The following is an 8103-nucleotide window of genomic DNA, read 5'->3' on the forward strand; positions in this document are numbered from 1 at the left end:
AGAGCTTCGATCTTCCCTGAAGCACAGATGTTCAAAGATCAGTCTTGCTTACAATGGAAGGCAGAAAAACCATAGATATCAAAGCTGGCAAACTGAAACAGAAAAATTGTGAATTAGAGGACTCATTGCATGAAAGCAACTAACCTGCGCCCTATCTGCATGAAAAGAGATGGCGACATGAAGATGGCAATGTTTATACTAGTCATTTACCTGAAATGGAATAACCTTAACAATGTTCAAAGAGAAGCGGTCCAAGGCTTCAGTATCTTTGCTAGCTTCTCCTAAGAGGAGAAAGAAAAACCTCCCAGTGTACCCATCCTTTAAATTCAGTGACACCAAGGCCTCTCTGAAACTTCAGTCTTTTCAGAGATTTTAATAACTTACACATAAGAGTAGATTGTGCCAACTTTTGACATTTTGCTTTCTGTTTTGGGAGACTGGTTCACCTAATTTGTCAATTACCATAGTAAAGAGCACAGAATCCAACAGGAAAGATATGCAGTCTCCCATGAAAGAGGGAGAAAGCTCTAATCTACCTTCAACAAACAGTGGACGTGGTTCTTCACCACGTGGGGCCTCTGTGTTATTGACACTTTGTGTGAAGTGAGTGTAAGACACTACTATTCTGAAAGGATACTTGCTTTGCACAGGAGAGTGTGACTATACAAGAGGCCAGATAAAAGAGAATCAAGCTCACTGTATTGATTTCTTTCACCAGGCTAGGATTCCACATTTTGGATTTATCTCAAAAGAAGAAAAGGATCTATTTGGTGGGACCTTAAAGATTTTGCAGGTCTGTAGCCTAAGGTTAGGGATTCCCTTAAACAATATGCTTTCTCTGAGCAGTTCTCTCAAAACATTGCTATGTATCAATAGACTCCCATGTGTGTTTTGTCTGTCATGAATGTCATTCTAAACCCCAATCACTGTGTAATAGGGAAGGGTGGGGATGAACACTTGCTAAGTATACACAACATATTGTCAGCTAGCACCAGTAACATTTTGGTTAGAAAGAATGCTGGAAAAAAATCCTGCAGTGTCTCCATATTCTTTTATATTTATATAGTGAGTCTTTAGAGACCTATAACATGGAGACCTATATGCAGCAAGAAAACAAGTTAATGCTTCTAGAACTAGGAGGGGAAAGTAATGAAACATATGCTGGTATTGAAGTTAAAAAGAATGTATACAAATGCAAAGAGCATACATAATAAGATGGTTGAATTGGATGCATAGCATATGCATTCATGGTTAAGCTTGGGAAAATGACTTGGAATTAAATATAGAAAATACACAGAAGTGATAGATAAAATAAATCTGGAGGGCTGCTGGTAGGACAGATAGGGAGGATCACAGATAGGCAGAGAAATACTGCTGGCGGTTAACACACCGAGGGGAGAGGGTTTACATTGACAGTGGGGTAAAGGCAGTAACATAGTGATGTTTGGTGCACAAGGCATGCCTGATCATTTAAAAGGTCTGATCATTTGAAAGGTCTGAAATGTTTGAGAGATTTGTTTTAAAAAAAAAAAAAAAAAAAAAAAAAAAAAACCACACACACCACCTTAGGCTTTCTTAAATTTCCATGCGTGTAATTGTGGACTATACCTATAAAAGATGAAACCATCCTCAGAAGCTTCATTTCATTAACAATTTGGATACAAGTCACAGGCCCACTGAATACATTTTTTAAAATGATCCCAGTGGGACAAAAAACATGATCAAACTGGTGAGGATTTTCATAACGCTTTTCGCTATCCACACTTTTCTTCCATGGAGCACCTGTTATCCTGGGTAGAGTTTGCTATTCCCATTGTCTTGATACACCTGGACTGGTCAGGAGCTAAGCAGCTATGCTAATCTGTCTACTCTTCAAGCGAATATCCATTTCTCAACTGTGATTTAATAGAAGAATAGGCACAGGTACAGCCGCCACTAGCACAATATCTGAGAGCCTTGTGATCTTTAAAGTGAGGAATAGACATGGAGGAGGGACTGGGCTAAAACAGGAACCATTGGATCAACCATTTTCCCAGTGAGAGTCTTGTAATTCACGGAGATGAAATAGTAGCATTCCACACTGTTCTTTTTTGGACTGTTTCCTATTATGATAAAAGCACACACTGCGCATAAGACCAAAACCAGAAATTACATAGGATTATTTTTAATGAACCAAGGACGCAAAAGCGGACACTGCCTAGGGCCCATATAAGGGGTGGGGACGGGTGCTTGTTGTCCCCACGTTCCCCACACCCACCTCTCCCTTTGAAATGTAGGAAGAGGCATAGCAGTCAGACTAGTGCCATTTCCCCGCTAAGCCTCTACTTCCCGTCTCACCCAGCACTAGCTTCCCCTCGTCTGCCCCCCTCCAACTGCCTCTCTCTGATAGAGGCAGCAAGGGGCGGGAGGGGGGAGTGACTAGTCGAATTACTACTTGACGATCCCTAAGCATAAGCTTGTTGAATAGTCACTTACATCCCTACTTGGATCCCAGAACCATGATTCAAACCCAGATCTCATCAGTCCTCATTCAATGCCTTAACCACAAGACATGCTTTCTCCTCACATTCCTTGAGGGTACAAGTGTCACTGCATTGTTTTTTTACAGCCATCACTAAGGCTGTGTCCAGACTCAGGGGTTTTTTCAAAAAAAGTAGCCTTTTTTCGAAAAAACCTCACCTGCGTCCAGACTCAAGCGGCTTTTCTTTCGATGGCGGTAAACCTCATTTCATGAGGAAGAACGCCTTCTTTCGAAAGTTCCTCTTTCGAAAGAAGGCGTTCTTCAATGTAAATAGGGCTTCTTCGAAAGAGAGCATCCAGACTCACTGGATGCTTTCTTTCGAAAAAGCAAGCCGCTTTTTCGAAAGTTCAACGTGCAGTCTAGACGCGCTCTTTCGAAAGAGGCTTGCAGTCTAGACATAGCCTAAGTGGCAACATTAGCTAATACTGTATTAAGCTATGTCTATACTGGTGTGTTCTCACACAAAAACTCTTTTGCAGAAGAGCTCTTCTGCAAAAATTCTTCCAGAAGAGTGTCTATACTGGCATGTGCTTTTGCACAAGAGCATCCATGGCAGTGTAGACACTCTCTTGCGCAAGAAAGCTCTGATGGCCATTTTAACCATAGGGCTTTCTTGCGCAAGAAATTCATGTTGTCTGTTTACACTGGCCTTTTCTGGAAGAGCTCTTGCGCAAGAGGGCTTATTCCTGAGTGGGAGCATCAGAGTGCTGGCACAAAAAGCCCTGATTTTATACATTAGAACGTCAGTTTACCTGCTCAAGAACAGGTGGCCAGTGTAGACAGGCAGCAAGTTTTTGCACAAGAGCATCCGCTTTTGCGCAAGATCGTGCCAGTGTAGACATAGACTATTTGTATTGCACTGGATCTGAATTTCAAAGTTCATCCCTGATCCAAACTTTTACCACAATTTTATTTGAGGTTTCAGGTTGGCCCCATGCCTATTTTATCTTCTGTACTTGTCACTGACAAAGCTGTGCACATGCATTTATAATGACTGTGGAGATAATAAATACATTCATTACACCCACTTTAAATAATCAGCTCATTGGCAGTATCACCAGAGACCTTTCCTTTTTCTCCTTACATTGAAATCACATCTTGGAGAGTCTGCAGTTCCCAGAACTGAGCTAAAGATAATGCAAGCTTCAAATATTTTGCCCTCCTTTTGCTACTGATATGAACAAATTCCTTGCCAATCCATTTCTGCAGATTATCTATATTTATTCTTTTGTTCCTGTTTCCAAGAATTTATCTTCTGAGTCAATTTGTGTTTCTATACATGACAGTTACTAAAGAAATAAAATATTATTACCCTCATCTTCAAGCAGTTTGGCCACATTCTTCTTGACTTTTCTATTTTCAGTCTCTGCAGTGCAACACTCTTTTAGTGCCCTTGAAGAAGCACTTGTTACATTACTGCATGTGTTATTCCATAGAAGAAAAATATCATCCTTCAATTTATGAATAATTCTTATCTTTACTCGTCACCTTTACTTCTCTTTGTGTTTCCTCCTCTTATGGGCTTCTAAATTATTTCTGGCCAAATACAATGCCACAACGCTGGCACACTTTATTTTGTCACTGGCTTGAGCATCATTTTTACTCAAGCTATTTTTATTCTGTACAACCTTGCAGTTTTTGGTAACCTAATTTTATTCTTCCCCACCTTAAAGAATACAGAATTATTTTTCTCTTATGCTGTTGTCTTAGTTTTACTTTATTCTTGTTTAAGGTACTCTACATTTCTTTCTCTTAAAAAAAAAAAGCCTCTAAGGTGCTGCAGAACCACTCCTGGTTTTTTTAAGCTTTTTTTTTTTTTTTTTTTTAAAGCTTTAAAAAAAAACCAAGAGTGGTTCTACAGCACCTTAGAGGCTTTAAGATAGTATCTGAAGAAATGGGTTGTGCCCACTAAAGCTCACCATACTATCTAAATTTTTATTAGTCTCTAAGAGTGTGTTTACACAGCAAAGTTATTTTGGAATAACGGTTATTTCGGAGTAACGGTGAGCCTCTACATGGCAATTCCATTATTTCAAAATAATTGTGAAATAGTGGATGGCTTATTCCGACTTCTGTAAACTTTATTCTATGAAGAATAATGCCTGTTCCGAAATAGCTATTTCGAAATAAGGCATGTGTAGAAGCTCCACTTCTGCTATTTTGAAATAGCTTATTTTTAAATAGCACGTCTACACTGCAGAGAAGTCTCAAAATTAGTCTAAGGCAGGCTTCCCTGATGTAGACATTCTATCTCGATTTAGAGCCCCAGGAGGAATTACTTAGAATGGGCATAGCGAGGGGCAATGTCAGAATAACTATTCCAGAGTAGTTTATCATATATATAGTAGCCCAATGTCTGAGAGTCTGTAAGGCTGAAATGCTGGCTGTTCCCTCTGGGCAGCCCATGCTGCATGGGGAGTGCGGGGCCCAAACGGCCGCTTGTGCCGCTTCTTCCCCGCGGCAGCCCGGCTGAGTGACGCAGAAGTCACCGAGTGCCCCAGCAGGAGGGGAGGGGGGTGAGGTGGTGATGTACATGGCCAGGGGGCGGGGCCTGGATGAGCGTTCATCCCCAACGGAGACAGAGGCGAGCAGAGAGAGTGAGAGGCAGGAGGGGGAGAAGAGAAAGAGAGAGACAGAGAGAGAGGGAGAAGGCAGAGGAGAGCTGAGGGGGGGGGGGAGGCAGGAGGAGGAGGAGAGAAAGAGACATGGAGCGAGAGACGGGAGGCTCAGGAGAGAAGACCAACGTGGAGGAGAAACCTGAAAATCCCGTCTTATGACGGGCTTATTGGCTAGTTCCAAAATAACTGTGCAGTATAGATGTAGCCTAAGGTGCCATAGAACCACTCTATGGGTTGGTTTTTTTTTAAGTCATAGACTAACATGGCTACCCCTCTGAGACCTTTACACATTTCTAAGTCTCTGACTGCTCCTAAAAAAACAACAAACAACAACAACAAAAAACCATTTGTTTCAAGAATGCACCAAAACAATAGGTATCATTCACTAATATCTATCCCTCTCTCCTAAGAAGCTAGTATAAAGGTGAATACACCTACCAATGAGAGATATATCTAATGAAGTATAGCAAGCTGTAAAAAGGGCAAAGGGATATTGATAGTACAGCCTAAAAGACCCCAAGCTCAGTCCACAAATCAGTTAGAAACAGCAATTACCCTAATTACGTATAACAGAATGTGAAGGAGAAGAACATCCACTGCTGGTCAGGAACAGAAATGAGAACTAAAGCATTTTATCCAGCCGTCTAATGTGACCCTAAATATACAGAAAATGATTAAATCAGCAGGTCCTAAAGTGCATACAGAGAGTAGATACGTTGAAGTTCTCTAGCCAACACTCACATGTACAAAGTGTGTCGTCACAGTCCCATTAAATGATTCGCATTATATACCGTACCAATGAGAAGTTAGAAATCGTGAGCTGTAACAGACAAGATGAAATTGTCAGGCAGCTTTATAGTAATGTTTAGCCCTTGTACAGCATTTTTCAGGTCAGAGCACTTTACTAATATTAACCTGATACCAGATGGCTTACAACTTGCAATCACACAGGCCACAAGAACCCATCCAATAGTACAATGCCCCCCATAGCAACCTCGTCCATGGAAGATACTGCTTGGAACTGCTTTACCTTATGCTATCCTAGTGTCCTTCACAATGCACTTCCAGATGGCAGGAAACCAATACACTACTTTTTACATTCTACTGGCCATGCCTCCTTTTGCACTGTGCATCTTTCCTGCTCCACTTACGTTGTGCATTGCTACCGTAAGAACCAATTCAGGAAAGCTTTTAAATTCTATCTTGGGACTTATACAGATTCTTACTATTAAGCCATTCTTATGTGCTGTCCAGACTGCTGGTGTTGACATAGTATACTCTAGCCAGAATAATAATGACTTGTCCATTTTCTGCGATGTGCTAAATACTTTGAACCTTTGTGCTTACTCTGCACATTGAGGTAGGGAGAAAGAGAGGCACTAAATTTTAAGTTGGATAAATTGCCCACCCATGCCTTAAGGAGATCTAGCAGGGGGTCAGTGTTTTTCCTTCCACAGGGAAAGACAATATTGGTGCTGGAACTGGGGTGCAAGCCCCACCCCATTTTTAGAAGTTAGAGGGACATACCTCCACTTTAAGAAATAGAAGCACACAATTTATGTCCTACACACGTTCCCCTCTCGCCCCCCCCCAAGTAATCAATTTTGCTGAGAGCCAAATTATACTTCTCACTCACCAGAAAGAGAAGGAAGCTGGCTCACTGTCAGAGCAGCTAGCCTGCAAAGAGAGGGAGCACACTGACCTTGCCTCCCTCCTGGGGTGGATGAGAGTTTTGCGGGGCTCAGAGAGCACAATTTCGCGGGGCTCCCCTTTGGAGAAAAAATAGAAAAAAAGGAGTCAAATGAGCAAATTGAAGGCTACTTTCATATTAAATGTGAATTGGGTAAATTTGATAGAAACTTAATTTAGTTGGATAATTTTTATTTTAATTATATTGTAAGTCATTCTTAAACAAAATTCTGCATTAATAATTTAAAAATTTCATTTGTATTTCAGTCTCTTCTCCTCCTGCCTCACTCTCTCTCTCTCCTTCTCTTCTCCTCCTGCCTCACTCTCTCTCTCTTTCTCTTCTCCTCCTGCCTCACTCTCTCTCTCTTTCTCTTCTCCTCCTGCCTCACTCTCTCTCTCTCTCTTTCTCTTCTCCTCCTGCCTCACTCTCTCTCTCTTTCTCTTCTTCTTAACCCTCCCCCTCCTGCCTCTTACTCGTGGAGCCCAAATGGCCGCTTGCTCCTGCACGGTGGCCCAGCTGAGCAGCGCAGAACTCAACCGAGCACCATGGCAGGAGGCAAAGGGAGGCGGGGTGGTGATGTACATGGCCTGGGGGTGCCTCTGTCATGTCCTTTGCCTCCCGCCCCCGGCCATGTACATCACTGCCCTGCCCCCCTTCACCTCCTGCTGTGGCTCTCGGCTGAGTTCTGCGCCACTCAGCTGGGCCACCGTGCAGGATCAAGCAGCTCAAGTGGCCGTTTGTGCTCAGTGCGGGGACTATTGTAGCATGGGGCCTGGGGCAGCCACCCGGCTCGCACTGCCCTATATCCGCCGCTGTCTCCCCCACTTCTACAAATGGTTCTGGCATCCTTAAGAGGCAGAGTGTGCAACAGGGATGTAAAAAGGGTTTAAAAAAATACTCACCATGTAACCAATTGTAATTCCATCGGTTAAATGGGTGCCATGGACTCCAACCCCACAGGTTCCCAATGCCACTTGCCTCTCCGGAGTTGAGCCATTAACTGGAACAGATAAGCATCAGCTTATCAGTTATCCAGTTAAACTCTTACATCCTTAGACAAGACTCAGATGAATTAGTCCTAGGTACCCTTTATTACTCTTAGAACATATGAAGCTCACAATACTCACAACCCATCCTCCTCACTGTCCAAAGTTGTGTCTCCAGGTCACTCCCCTGGGGTTCACATGAGCACCTTGTTTCCTTCATATATTGTTCTCTGTGCAGCAGGAAGATGGTGGACTGGTTCTGTGTTTGGACTACAGCTATTCTGCTGT

The 8103-nt window shown here is 42.5% G+C and overlaps 1 long non-coding RNA gene across 1 annotated transcript; it reads right to left on the reverse strand.

Annotated features, from left to right (window-relative positions):
* Positions 1 to 1161: 1161 nt before the first annotated feature.
* LOC142829774 (uncharacterized) lies at positions 1162 to 7831 on the reverse strand. The gene is made up of 4 exons (XR_012904527.1): positions 7732 to 7831; positions 6776 to 6908; positions 5881 to 5959; positions 1162 to 2102 (listed from the first exon to the last, which is right to left on the reverse strand). It is a non-coding gene; the product is annotated as an uncharacterized LOC142829774 (long non-coding RNA).
* Between the last annotated feature and the right edge of the window lie 272 nt (positions 7832 to 8103).

The sequence above is a fragment of the Pelodiscus sinensis genome, chromosome 6 (assembly GCF_049634645.1).
Source record: "Pelodiscus sinensis isolate JC-2024 chromosome 6, ASM4963464v1, whole genome shotgun sequence".
Taxonomy (NCBI): Eukaryota; Metazoa; Chordata; order Testudines; family Trionychidae; genus Pelodiscus; species Pelodiscus sinensis.